The 15661-nt window shown below is 38.7% G+C and overlaps 1 protein-coding gene across 6 annotated transcripts in view; it reads left to right on the forward strand.

The window, feature by feature from the left end:
• The window catches only part of CNTNAP4 (contactin associated protein family member 4), a gene marked incomplete at both ends in the record, with an annotated part of 248388 nt that overhangs the window by 73561 nt on the left and 159166 nt on the right, over positions 1-15661 (forward strand). The window lies entirely within an intron of this gene.

Raw genomic sequence — 15661 nt, forward strand, 5'->3', positions numbered from 1 at the left:
CAGAGTCCTCAGAAATTGAAAAAAATCTGATTAGTCCACTAAATAGTGTGAAAGTCTAAGAAATAAAACATGTATAAAATATTTGTTTTTTTTATAATATAGTAGTTTTGTACTTTTTAAAAGGTTGGTCAAAAGAATTTATCTCTTTTATTTCCTCTGATGACTGAGATTTCTGAATGAAATCACGCCCCCATCCCCAGTATATGGATGTTTTTATAGATTTATATATTTTATATATACATACATATGATTTATATATAAACCATTCTCTAGTGTTTTTAAAGTGGGTGTGTAAAATGGTGTGTTTTGTGGACAGTGGCACAGTTCCTGTAAGAGAGAGATGGACAAGGAGGCAGTGTGTAAAAATGTCGGTGGTATTTATAGTTGACTGATTGTATAGAAATGCCTGGTGGAAGAGGAAAGCTAAAGAAAGTTTGCTTGGTGGTGGAGCAAGGACTTCTTTTTGGTGTATAAAAGTCTTGATATGGATCTTACGTTGAATAGGGACAACATACAGCAATCAAAGAACTATATTTTCTTCCTCTGGCTAAGCTGCTAGAACCAGAGAAAATGAGTAACTTAATGAAGCATCGTTCTTAGCACACAGATAATTTGGAAACCTATTTGGGCACAGAATGATAATTTTCTTTGATCCGTCAACTGCCTTTCTTTTGAAACTTCCTAGCACTCCTTTATACATTATAAATGCGCTGAAGAAATGGACTACGATTCACTCACCTTTGTATCTCTGAAGCACTTGGTGGCCATTCCTTGCATTTTATTGATGTAAATTGAATTGAGAAGTAGCCCTGTTCTTTCTCTAGAGAGAACAACAGTTGGGCTGGGGCTGGAAGAAGTTGCTTATTAGCATTTTTGAGAAAAGCTGCCTTAAAACCCAAAGCAGGTTGAAGTTGTGTATAAGAGCGAGAATAACTGGATATTACGGTTGAATTAATTCCATGAAAACCATTCAAACTAGGGGTAAAATAAACAGTAATTATGAACCAATAACAATGAAAGCTTAATGAGGTATTTATTTTAACTAGGAATTTGAATTTTTTTAACTCTTTTTCTAAATTGAGCATTGGATTTTAAACTAGATAAGTAGTGGCAAATTCATGATAATATTTAGCAGTGTTAAGTAAAATGTATGTTTTGACATTTTTAAAGATGGTAGATCAACCATGAAAATTGTTTTGCTGTTCCTCAAGCTTAGGAAATGCCAAACAGACAGTGCCATTTGCCTTTTTTGGTTACTTGTCTTAAAGGTGAGGTGTTGAGGATGAAGTAGTGGCACAAATAATATCCTTAACTAATCCAAACCAATCAATGTAAAGACAAATGGCATTTAGCACAATTACCGGTCAAGGTAATATTATTTTTTAGTACATACTGTCTTCACCTTTTGAGTGTGAGCACACTGAAATTAGAGGCTGTACCTTCTAACCTTTCATCTCAGCATAATTTCCCAAATCCTACCTGTACCTGGCACATTGCAGGAAAATACTATATGTTTTGTTGGATGAATGCATGAAGGAATGAATGAGTGAATGATGAATAAATGAAATGCACTTTTTTTGTAGGGTTCTTTTATGATCACAGTAACTAAAAGTGACTCCTCCTTTTAGTACATTTACATTGTACCAGTTGAATATACTTAGAGTGAGGATGGTACATTTCTCTCTCCCCTATAAATTATGAACTTTTTATTTGTGTGGGAGGGTTTATCTTTCTCAGCTTTGCATTTCTGGCATTCATCACCCAGTGTGGCACATGAATTTTGTTGAGTGAATTATTGGGGAAAAAAAATGAATGAATGTATTTGAATACATTGATCTCCTAACGTGTGCTTAACCTTGTGCAAAATTCTGGGAGGTATTAAAAGAGCTCATGCTAATGTCAGGAAAGTTAAAGCACATCAGAGCAAATAAAAAAAATGATTTAGAGGAGCACGCAAATATGAGGTACAGACTTCTAGAGGTTTGGAAATTGGCAGAATAGGGAGATCACTGGGACTGAATTTGTCAGAAGAGCAGGGTTTACTTTGGTATTGAAAGAAGCATTACGACTTAGATTATGGAAGGATCAAGGAAACTATTCCATGAAGCTAGACAAGTGTGAACAAACCATGGACATTAGAGATACCCAGTTTCCCATGTGCTAACCAGTGAGACTGCTGGTCCAAATGGACAGTCAGGTGGGGGAAGGTCTGGATAATACTTTTGGATGTGATAAAGAAAGCTTATGGATAGCTTTGAATGTCAAGATCAACATTAAGATTTGGTACATCAGTTACCATGACCACACATAAAACAGGTTAGGCTCTGGTGTAGATGGAACTCCCCCACATCCTCCGGGTGGGTTGCTGAGTTCTGTTCTCCTCCACACTCAGGCCCCACGCTGAGGGAAGCACACTTTGTGTGTGACCTGCTGTTTGCCAAAGCAGGAAAAATGAAACTTGGTGACAGTCTCACCAGAATAGCACAGATCACTTCGACGGGGATTCTCTTTTTCCGCCAAAGAACAATTTTTAATTGAGGTACATAGTAAGGAATGTAGCATTTTACAAATATGTATTTCCTAACTTCTTTCTCATTTCTGTATTTTTTGCCTAGTTTTTCTAGATATTATGGGAGCTATGCAAATTAAACAAAACATGCCAATTTTCTTTAAGAGCTTCACAGTCTGCTCCAGATGATACAAATAAATCCACGAAAGAGAGTTAGGAAGCACATAAGGCATTACCCGAGTATGTGGTGGAAAGAGAAGAAAAGATAACTGTTACAAATTTAGAAACAAATAAAATAAGCCCATCAACATGGATTGAAATGCTGCAGTGAGGATGCCTTGTTCTCTCATTTGATCCCATTTCAAGCACTGGAGAAAACAAAGACTTCTGTGTACCCAAAAAAATTAATAAAACACCCTGCTGCTTCTTCCAAATAATGTCTAAAAAGAAGGGCAAAATACTTGATTTATTATCATACAATTCATGTACATGATTCATAGAACTGTTAACTTGACAGATACAATGATATTTTAAAAATTACACCTTAAATATTTCTTCAGAATAAATTTTATAGTTCATTGTTCATCAGTATAATTTACTAGAGGCCCGGTGCACAAAATTTGTGCACGGCGTGGAGTGGGGGTAGCGGGGGGTGTTGTCCCTCAGCCCAGCCTGCAGTCTCTCCAATCTGGGACCCCTCAAGGGACCTTCATTTTTTCCTTCAAGAGTGTGGTGGAAAAACCCTAGATTACCTTCTTGGATTCTTATAACCCAAATTACCAAGAACACTGCAATTGGTGGCCTACAGGGAGCTTAGCCAATGAGTTGTCAGAAAAGGTATTTACTCTCAAACTGGTTTGGCTCAGTGGATAGACCGTGGGCCTGCAGACTGAAGGGTCCCAGGTTTGATTCCTGTTAAGGGCATGTACCTTGGTTGGAGGCATATCCCCAGTGGGGAGTGTGCAGGAGGTAGCTAATGGATGTTTCTCTCTCATTGATATTTCTGACTGTCTATCCCTCTCCCCTCTTCTCTGTAAAAAAAAAAAAAAAAAAAAAATCAATAAAAATTTTTTTTAAAAAGGTGTATCTTCTGTAGCTCATGCAGCCCCTGGGTTGTGTCCACTGGGCTAGGGGCGTGTCCCTGCCACCCGGTGGTGGCTTCCGGGGTCTCCGCACACCCCAGAGGCCAGCAGCCATCCCCCTGTGGAGGGCGCTAGGCTGGGGGCATGGACACAATCTGCCACTTGGTGCTGGAGCGTGGAAAGCCTCTGGGGCGGGGCGGGAACATCCCCGTCTCCAAACGCCCCAAGGCCAGCAGCCAGCCCCACCATGGGCCCCAGGCTCGAGGCTTGCAGGGACCCTGGGCAGCACGCAGCGGTGGCCGCCAGGGTCTCGGCAAACCCAGGAGGCCAGCAGCAGCCCCTGGTCCTGGGCGCTTGGCTGGGGGCGTGGCCCCAAACCACTTGCAAAGGCTCCTGCACAAAGCGGCGGTTTGGGGCCATGCCCCCAGCCAGGCGCTCAGGCTCAGGGCTTGCAGGGACCCCGGGCAGCACACAGCAGTGGCCGCCAGGGTCTTGGCACACCCCAGAGGCCAGCGGCAGCCCCTGGTCCTGGGTGCCTGGCTGAGGGCGTGGCCCCAAACCGCTGCTTTGTGCAGGAGCCTTTGCAAGCCGCTGGGGATGGGGCGGAACATCCCAGTGTCGCTATAGCGCCAGGTTGCTTGGCGCCTACACCCATAGGCTCTGAGTGGCCAGGGGGCGTTCTGGGACCCCTGCCACTCAGGACCTAAGCACGGGCCTACAGGCTAGGAGCAGCCTGGGTCCGGAGGATGTTTCCTGGACCCAGGCCGCTCAGCGCCTGCATATGCAAATTAACCACCATCTTGTTTGCTCTGATTGGCTGTGGGCGTAGCGGGGGTGTGGTCAATTTGCACATTTCTCTATTATAAGGTAGGATACCAACGGCCCTACCAGATGGCATATAAATATTTTCCAAAAACTTAGAAAATGCAAGCTACTAAAGTGTTGTTCTCAAATTGAAGACAAAATAAACTCCCTCACCATCTATGATCAAAAGACTTTTTAAAGTCAGTTTATTGTAAAGGATTGAAAAAGTAAATGTAAGGTATAATTTTTACTCGTCTAAGAACAATTGCTGAAATTTCATGAGACTAGCATCTTGGAAATTATTTTAAGTAGATCCACGTGTGCAGGCCCTTTATACTTTAAGGCCAAACTGTTTACATTCTCTCTGGCACAGGCCCAAGATTATTTCACACTGCAGACTGTAAGGACAAGGAATGGGATGGCACCAATTTTATGAATTATTTAAGGAAATATGATCATTATGCACAAGAATAGTTTACTTTTTTGATGGATTTCAATTGTATCTGATTTTTCAAACAAAAAAATCTTTAGCGTATTTCTAAAGTTAGTATGCTTTTGTTTTTTAATTAGAAGTGTCTAATGTCATTGTCTGGGTTTGGGTGGTGAAAGACATGAATCCCCTGTGACATAATCAATTGGATGGAAGTATCACCTGTCTAACAGTATTTATGTCATTGCTATCACTGTGAATGATTGACTTGTTAACTCTGCAAGCCACTCAGGGCAGAAACACTACCTGCAAAGATTTTAACATGTATTTGTCTCCAGTCAAATAACACACTGGGGCGGTGGGGAGAGGGTTAGTAGGAAACCAGAGGAGGCAGAAATACACGTGGAGGTGTGCTGTGAGCTTGGTGCACTCCCACCTTCTGAGATGCATCTCTCCTAGCCCTGTCCCTATGGTGAGCCCTTTGTTGAGTGACCTCAGCTACAACAATTATTTGTAAAGTACAACAGTACTAATGCCATGTACGTCACGGCAACTCATCAAGCTTAATGCAATGCAGTACTTGCCTCAGTACTGGACAAATGCCTAGAGCATGCGTTAAGCTGCTTCTGCCTTCCCAGGGAATCTCCTATTTATATTTCTACTTAACTATGAGTTCTCCACCTTTGTGAAAATGAAAATGATTAACCTACTATTATGAGGTTAAAGGTGGCTGCATTTGGGTTCTTAATGTGGAATCAATCATGAATCGAAACAGTTTGCTAAGTACCTTCTCTGTCAAGTAGTGTGGTTTCTTCCACCTTGTTGCATTCGTGCCCATTCTATTACATATTATGTCAGTCCCTTCTCATAAACTTCTTTGGACACCCATATGGGAACTTTATATTGATATATAATATACAACCAATATGTGAATGCCTATGAATTGTAGGTACACATTATAACTATAGGATAAATGGTTATGTTGCTCCACATTCTTCAAATTGATCTGTCTCTAAGCAAGCAAGTTAAAAATTATTTGAAGAGAGTGAGTAGAGTTAGCAGTAAACTTGATTTGGTCCCTTCTTCGGAGTGCACACTTACATTCAAGATCATTCTCAAATCATCAACCAGAGAATAACATGTTTTAAAACCATTTTACAACTTGTGTCTCACATTTTACCATGTGACAGTTCAGTGACAACAACATCATCCCTTTTCTCTATTCCTCTTGTCATTCCTGTGATGTGATGTCACTGATGTCTACTTGTGGCTTTCTCATTCCCAGTCCCAGGAGGCTACATTTGTAGTTCTTCTCTCTTGGGAGCAATTCTGTCCTTTTGAAATGTTTCTTTATTGTTCTTTAAGACCTAGACAACTAGGTCTTCTAGGAAATGAATGCATTGGCTCTCTTTCCTAGTTTTACATTTTAATTTCCAAACTTATCCAACGTATTTTAATCAGAGAAGTGGATAGAAAAAATATATAAAGCTAGAAAGCAGGAGATAAGATTTGGCATTAATACAATATAGTTCTTAAAAATCTAAGAGAATCTTACTATTTGTTATTTTTCTTAAATAATTAAAAAAATCCTCACCTGAGGATATATTTTTATTGATTTTTGAAGAGAGAAGAGAGAGAAGCATGAGAGAGAGAGAGAGAGAGAGAGAGAGAGAGAGAGAGAGAGAGAGTATAGTGAGAGAAACATTAATTGGTTAGCCCCGCACGCACCCCGACCAGAGATTGAACCCGAACCCACAACCTTTTGGTGTGCAGGATGATGCTCCAACCAACTGAGCCACATGGGACAGGGCCAATCTTACTATTTTTAAAAAAGATAATTCAATAATGTGCATAACATAAAGGTGAAATGGTAAAATCAGTAATTTATCTTCCTACATATAAGTATTGAAGTAGATAATATAAAAGGAATATATGCTTCACTTATAATAGAACCAAGAATGAATAAATATCAAGGAATAAACTTAAAAGTAAATGAAAAAGCTATATGAAAATAATATTTAGAATATTACTTAAGAACATAAAAGAAGACTTGATTAAATGCAAGAACATAGCTGTTTGGAAATAGGAAACAATATTATAAAGCTACTTATTCTACCTACTATAACCCATAAAAGTGGAATCATTCCTAATTTCCCATATACTAGTATATGAGAAAATAGATAAGTTGGAAAAAATGACAGTGGTAAGAAGAATCTACACATTAAGGAAATCTTCTAAATCTGTATTAATTAAAACATGATACTGGCACATGAAAATATAGTGGAAGGAACAAAATAGAAAATCCATTACTAAGTCCAAATACATTTAAGGATTTGCCTAAGATAGATATAGCATTGAAAGTATGTAAATTAGTCAATATGGGACTTGGTAAGCTATAGCTTCTAGAAAAATAATAACATTTTTATAAAACATTTTATACTAAAATAGATTTCAGATTATTTGAATACTTAAAAACAATACAGACATAGAAAAGCATTAAAAGAAAACACAGGAGGATGTATAGATAAAAATATAATATTGGAAGGGGCATGTCTTTCTAAGCAAGACAAAGGAAAAGATGAAAAATTAGATAATACTGAGAAAATGCTAGGGAAGAAAGTAGCATAACAACATTAAAAGAAGGAGTATAAATTGAAAAATGTTTTAGCCTATGTGATGGCAATGCCCACTTTGATTCACCAGCAGTGGTCTTAGATTAAGATTCAGACTGACTATGACTGATAATCATTCACCTGCAAGTTTGCTTAGATATAAGAAGGATAAAGGACAGGCAACAAACAGCATGTACAGCAACAGTGTACTGGATGCTCAGTTATGCTGAACAGCTTCTCAATATGCCAACACCTTGAATTGGGATAAACCTGGTCACAACATACAAGGCTGAGTGGGTGGGACTACCACAGATCGGTAGAGCCATCAGCTCTAGGGTCCTTCCTACCTTGCAAATGATGTAACTCCTTGGAGATAAGGGCCAACCCTGATCTCCAATGTACCTGCATCTTGTCAATCCCAGGTTACTTACTGATTACAGGGTATGTCTATGGTTCCCAAATTTTACTGCACATTTTAATTCTGATTCCCAGGCAGCATCCAAGCCAATTAAATAATATTTGGGATTTAAAAAAATGGTCCCAGGTGATTTAACCTATGGGAACAATTGGATTAATCAATAAACAAACTTGACAGTCAAGTACGGATTCTTAGTTTGGTGGAAACATAATCCCCTGATGCCAATTCATCTTAGATCCAGTATACATTATTTGAGTTTATGTTGCAAGATGGATTTGGCTAAAGATCTAGTCTAGGCAAAACAAAAGGCTATAAACCTGATGTTAACTAACGCTGTCCTAATTTCTTTAGCATTTAAAGCTATGCTATAGCTATGTAAAGTTATTTAAATTTAAAATTTTATTAATTAAAATGAAACAAAATAAAAAACAAAGTCTCTCAGTCATACTATCCACATTTTAAGTGCTCAGTAGCTACATTAAGCTAGTGGTTACTGTATTATCGCACTTCTAGGACATATCCAGCAGCACAGAAAATCCTATTAGTACATATACAAAGCATGTATTTAAAGTAATATAAAAATTGAGTTTTATTTTGTTTAAAATATATATAGGCAGTTTATAGAAAGGAAAACATATTTAAATATATAAAATTTTTCAACCTTATTCAATATTGAAGAAATACAAATTAAAATGAGTGTCAGGTAACAACTCCTGAAAGAATGAAACAAATGTGAATCTTGGCACTACAGTGCTATTTAAGACATAAGTTTCCATATTGTATATAAAAAATTAACGTCTTTTATTTTAATGGTTTTGTATTACATGTAATGGATTTTCTTAAAATATTTTAACTACTGCATCAAAACCATGGTATTATGGATCCTACTGTTTAACAGGAAGAAGATATAAACATGAATTTTAAAGAAAAGCATTTTTAAAACAAGAAGAATGAACATTTACTAAATACTTCTTATATGCCAGGCACTATTCTACATGTGTTATGCATATTTATTCAATTAACTTCCACAGCCCAGTGAATCAGGTGCTGTGATGATGAGCAGTTTGTATTGAGGAAAACTGAGGGACGGTGAGGTTATTTCCCCAAGGCCACAGAGCTAGATGGGGCGTGGTTTTGATCCCCAAGAATCTAGCTTAAAAGTACTCCATGCTCTATGTTCAAGTCTCATGTGTTATGAAATCAACATTTTGAAGGAGAACTCAAATGACTCAAGACAGGAAAACACTGCCATGGGCATGGTGAGAACGGCACTTTCGAATTCTGCTGGTGGAAGAATACAAAGGTGCAAACTCATTAGTAGGTAACGCATGTTTTTAGTATATTAAAGGAAGGGAGTCCAAAACAATGTTAGTTAATGCTTGAAATCTATCCACATATATAATTTACACCAAAAAGCAACTGGAACAACTCCAGAGTTTATCCTGCAAGTTCACTTGCACTCTGCAAAGGAAACATACGCAAAGATTTTCATTGCCTGTAATAGCAAAACACTGTAACATTGATCTAATACTCCAGTAGTAGCTCACTTGCTTAAGTTTATTTTAGTACTTCCTCATCAATGGAATATTTTTTTTTTGCCTTTTCATTTTATTTCTATTTTTAAAAAACTATTGTTGAAAGCATTACACATGTCCCCTTTCCCTCCCCCATTGACCCCTTCTAGGCTCCCCCATCCTCGCTCCCTACCCCCAGGCCTTCACTACCCTATTGTCTGTGTCCATGCATACAAGTTCTTTGGTTGATCCCTTCCCACTCCCCTACCATCCCCCACCTTCCCTCTGAGATTCAACAGTCTGTTCCATGCTTCTCTGTCTCTGGATCTATTTTGCTCATCAGTTTATTTTGTTCACTAGATTCCACATTTGAGTGAGATCATGTGATACTTGGCTTTCTCTGACTGGCTTATTTCACTTTGGAATGATTTATGGCCATCAAAAACATGATATAAGAACATACTGGCCATTTCTGAGTGAATTTGTAGTGAGCTGTCATTTGGTACTAAAGAATGAATCAGAAGGAGTGAAGAGGAAGAGATGAGGAGCAGTGGATGGACTATATGTTTATTTAATAAAAGCACAGGTAAACATTAGGTTATATCAAATTTCTAATGGGATAAGAAACACATGTAAATTAAAATGAGTGTCAGATAACACTTCCTAAAAGATAACAGAAGAGAATGGAGAGGAAATAGTCCAATTATTGCATTTTTAAGAAAACAGGTAATGGTTATTTCCTACTTGTTATATGGCATTATCTTGTATAATTTATTGATCATAGAAAGTCTATGGGAGTTATCAATATGAATCCTCATATATTTATTTTATTAGTAATTTAAAACACATATTTATACTTATACAATCTTTGATCATATTATGACAGAATAGAAAAACATCTTCATTCTGATAGTAAGTTGATCTTTGAGTCAGTGCCCAGTCAGAAAAGCAGAAATTACTCTGGGCATCTGAAACTGGGAAGTCATCATAGGAAATTGGTTGCAGGTGATGAAAAAGCTGATCAGTCCAAGGTGTGGGGGAGGATAGGGGAAGGGGAGGCAACTTAGAGCTTAGTAACAGCAAGACGATGCTGTAATTCTAAGAGCTGGATGGATAATGAGAAGGTGGTGCTCTCAGAACTTGGTTCTCAACCTTTCTAATGCCGCGACCCTTTAATTTTGCTACTGTTATGAATCGTAATGTAAATATCTGTGTTTTCCGATGGTCTTAGGTGACCCTGCTAGCGGTTCTCAACCTGTGGGTCTTGACCCACAGGTTGAGAACCGCTGCTGTAGAGCCTAAGATCATCGGAAAACACAGATATTTACATTACGATTTATAACAGTAGCAAAATTACAGTTATGAAGTAGCAACGAAAATAATTTTATGGTTGGGGTCACTACAACATGAGGAACTGTATTAAAGGGTCGCGGCATTAGGAAGGTTGAGAACCACTGACTTAGAGGCTGACATTGTTCAGTTAGTTCTAGGACCATGGAAGTGCCTGCCCATTAGAGAATTATGGAAGCAAGGGATGCCCACGGGGAGCAGTAGGCTTGTAAACAACAACCCCTACCTAAAGGGAGAAATATCCTGGCTCCACCCTTCCTTTCACCCACCAATCTCTCTTTAGGGCCCAGCTGGAAGCTTGCTAACCCAGGAGCCTCATCTATATCACTCAACCCTCCTGTGTCTCAGAACAGAACAGGGAAGCAAAAATATACATGGTTCTAAATGAAATAAGAAAATGACCAGTAGAAGCCTCAGAAGGCATGTTACTAAAGACAACTCACCTCTATGAGCTTCTGTTTATTTCACTTACAGAATGAGGGTGCAGTTAGAATCCAGGCACTTACTGATGATCTCTCATTCCTTATCAGTTGTAAAATTGCATGCTTCCCCATCAACTCACAAAGACTGTAGACCAATAATATTTTAATACTGAATAAATTAAGATTTAAGATAGTCCTGACGCTATGTTTGTTAACTAGTGCCACATTTATAAAATTTTATATTTAGCTCTCTTCCCTCCTGCTAATATTCATGAGTATGCAAAGCTGGCAAAAATGGTATTTCAATACATTGAAAGAAGGGAATCCATGGTGAAGATGGAATCATTGGTTTAGGGCAGTGGTCGGCAAACTCATTAGTCAACAGAGGCAAATATCAACAGTACAACGATTGAAAATTCTTTTGAGAGCCAATTTTTTTAAACTTAAACTTCTTCTAATGCCACTTCTTCAAAATAGACTCGTCCAGGCTGTGGTATTTTGTGGAATAGCCACACTCAAGGGGCCAAAGAGCTGCATGTGGCTCTTGAGCCGCAGTTTGCCGACCACGGGTTTAGGGTCATTTTAAAAAATACACCATCTACTCTAAAGCAGTAGAATGATGTTATCTTTAATAAATTATGGATTCAGTCCTTTGTTGTTTATCAAAATATATACTGTAGTTCCAAGTATAGATTTGCTTTCTATGCGGGAAAGATCGCATTTGCTTTATTTCATCAGACATTTTGCAGATGAGTACCAAGGTGCATTGCAGAGCACCAGGTAGAAGAGTATATGTGTGGGTTCATACATTTCTGTTGTTGCTTCTGGGATGGGGCTATTACACGCATTTGGTGTACAAAAACCGGCAGGCTACCATATTTTATTGAAATGTTTTGCTTGGCTGGCAGACCTGATGACTCTGTCCAACTCTACACCTGGCAGATTTTATTGACAGCTTCCTTGTGTACCACAGTTCCAATCGCAGATGCTTAATCATCACTCTTAGGATAGTCACCAAGTTTCCTTCTGGGTCGTACTCTTCATTTGTCTGAGGCAGGCTTGCTAAGTATTCTTCAATGCATCGCTTCCAGCCAGGGCCTTCCAACCACGTATTCCCCAGTCCCCCAGCCCCGTCACTTTTCCAATATCCACCAACTTGTATCTAGGGTCTTTATCTCCAAAGGCATCTGCAATAGTGTTATTTCCCAGCAGTCTTTCTGGATTACTTTTCATGGTTTGTTATGTATAACTTTAATTGGCTGAATTTCAAACTCTTTCATGTATTTTTCATTTTGTTTCACTCTACTTATGTGTTTTCCTTTAGTCCAAATGATATACATGACATAAATAAATACCCAAATGCTGTTGGCTAAAATGCATAGTATGTGTACTGTCTCCATTAAAAAGTTTAATCATTTCTTAATTAAGGTTATGAATTCCTAGTAGATAGGAACCATGCTTTCTGTGCTTTAGAATAGATATTAATAATACCATAACGGTAAAAGGAAACACTTTTATGATTACTTCAAATCCAAAATGCAATAACCTGGTGATATGTGTGCTGCTTTACAATGCAGAGGTCTGTGTATGTCCTGAGATGAAGGCGTGCATCTGATATTTGGTATAAATTGTAAAAGAAAAACTCTTATCATAACAACCTTGAACCATCTGGCGTTATCCATTCGTGTTCCCAATTGCCCTTAGGACTCATACCTCTAAGTTGGCATAATCTATGATCTTCTCCCTCTATTGTTATCTGCGTGACTTACCCCTTTCAGAAATGTTCACAAAGGAAAATCCTTTGGGTGACTGAGAAGAGCCATGTTATAGAAACGATTCAAGAGTGAGGGCATTTGTCCAGAAGTGGCCATGAGTATGAAGGGAGGAAAGAAAACACGAAACAAAAATACTAGGTAATCTTCCACAGAGCTGTGTCTATAAATCAGAGAGATGCAGTTCAAAAGAAATCATATTTGATTTGTATTCTGCAAATGAAATTTTTATTTGGCTTTGAACTCCTGTCTTCCGTTCTCCGTTTCTTATTGTTATTATTAATCTCTCGTACTGAAAGGTTGTCTTCCTTTTGGAGCCTTGAACATTTTAAGTACTTCATAATAGGGCTCTTTTTCAATATGAGAGAGAGGAGAGAAAAATTGCTGGAGCAGTGAAAGAGGTCCTCAGGGAGCAATGGCTTTATTACAATATGTCAGAGTTTTCATGAGTTGGGGGTGGCCTGGGGAATATCATTTTCAGGGAAAAACTCGTATTTATTTTAGCAAGTTTGTGGAGAGTTGTAGAAAATTGTCCCAAGAGCTACAAAGCTATTATGGTAATAGTGGTTCCATCTTTACTCCCGAAATAACAAAAGGTTAAAAATACTATTTTACTATGCCACATTGGAAATAACTTTTCTATCCTTAGATCAGAATAAACATGTGAGTTAATTAAGCACACAGTGATATTTGTGATCTGTTTAAAAATCTGCATGTCAAAGATGACGAGTAAATACTGAAATGTCTCTAAATTGCAAAGGAATTGGTCTGTCAGTCTCCTTTTTTTTTCCATAAAATCAAATCTTTTGGATACATGTACACACAACATTGGATTTCCATATGGGCTACTCTCACTTTCTTAGTTTGTACTTTTAAATTCTTAGTCTTTTAATATTTAATCTATCTGAGCTGAATAAAGTATTTCCTTGATTATAGCACAATTTTTTAAAAAAGAAATTTTAACCAATAAGAAAGTACATTTTGTGTGAGTAGAACAGACACACATTCATGAAAATATATTCCTTCGGTCTCACCCTACTTTGAACATTGCATGGAGCTTCACCCTGGAGTCATTTCTCTTGTGGGAAAGCTGTGTGGCTTTTCATGGTGGACCACACCATAGAGCAACAGCTGTCTCCTACCTCTGCTCCAGGGAAAGTCCCTGTGAATCGGCCTCTCCTCTCTTCCCTTCCAGTGAAACCCACCATCCCCAGATTTCTGGATTGGAAACAGTAACATGTTTGGATCTGATAATCAGGGTAGCAAACACCATCAGCACACTGTCTTAATTGCTGTATGCATGCTTTAGTGGCTTTCTGGAAACAATGGCCCTATTTCTCCTATCTGAACCTAGAGTGATTTGATTAGTTGGAATGTTAAATCAGGTCCAGCGCAAAAGTACCAGAGCTATAGGACACAAAACTACTAGAGACCGTGGATGGCAGTTAAGGATGTCATCTTTGTTATCAGGTAGCATGCCTTCAGATGCAGGCCCCAACTCTTACAAGCTATGTGAATTGGGGCAAGTTGCTTTTACCTTCTCTGCAAAGTGGGCATGGCAATAGTACATTCTTGAAAGAATGTGTGTATGAAAATTAAATGCAGAAGAAAATGAAGAGGATGAGGAAGAGAAGGGAAGGAGACAGAGAAAAGGAGGGAGGAAGGAAGGAAAGAAAGAAGCTTTGCAGAATGAAATGCAAATAAAATACCTTGTGCAATATTAACAACAGATCTGAGGTTATGAGCAATTCAGCCAACAGGTACAACAGGTGAGAATAAATGGCTGACTGAATGCAGTGGGTTTTGGAAAGGAAGCATGATAAGGAGAAGGGACGAAGAAATGGCAAATCCTCTTCCCAGTAGTTTGGCTGTGTAGAGAAGGGGAATGGAATGGTGATAAAGATATGGGGTGAGTGATGCATAGACAGATAGAGGATTTATAAGTGGAGAGACTTGAGCAGGATCATAACCTGAGTGGTTAAACCCTTTGAGGTCTAGAGATTGAACATGAAGATGATTCCAGAGTAGGCAGTGGATCAAGGGAATCCAGATAGACTTGGCTTTTAAGGGAGGCATATCTTCTTATGAGAGTAGAATAAAAAAAGTAAAGATGGGTAGAATAGTCCCTTGCTGTACAAAAGGTCCTATATTTACTGAGAACAAAGAGGGAGAATTGAGATTGGAGCCAGCTAGGAGAAGAATTCCAAAATAGACTGAGAGGCCATCTTAGGCTGGAGACCATGAACGGGGCATCTGAGTGCCCTGTTGCTTGGCTTTCTCCAGCTGTAGGCAGAGGCCCATGTGCAGGAGCAGAGGACATAGATTCTTAGTTTGAACCAGGAATGCAATATATAGGGACACTGGTGGGAGGACACGAGGATAAGGACACATATGGGCTGGAAATAGCATAGAAGGAGGAAAGTACTGTAGAGTTAATACCATGTAAAGGAGTGAAACGAAGGGGGGGCTGATGGAAGATTGCATCAGTCAGAGTTCTCCAGAGAAACAGAACGAACAGGATGCACATAGGTGTTTTTTTTTTTTTAAAAGGAATTAGCTCATGTGATTGTGGTGGTTTGGCAAGTTCAGAATCTACAGGATAGGTTGGAAGGCTGGAGACCCGCGAAGAGTTTCAGATTGAGTCAAAAGAAGTGTGTTGGAAGAATTCCCTCTTTTTCTGGTGAGGTCAGTCTTTTTTCTAGTAAAGTCTTCAACTGATTAAATGAGGCCCACCTACATTATGAAGAG

Source organism: Cnephaeus nilssonii (genome assembly GCF_951640355.1).
Source record: "Cnephaeus nilssonii genome assembly, chromosome: 20".
NCBI lineage: Eukaryota > Metazoa > Chordata > Mammalia > Chiroptera > Vespertilionidae > Cnephaeus > Cnephaeus nilssonii.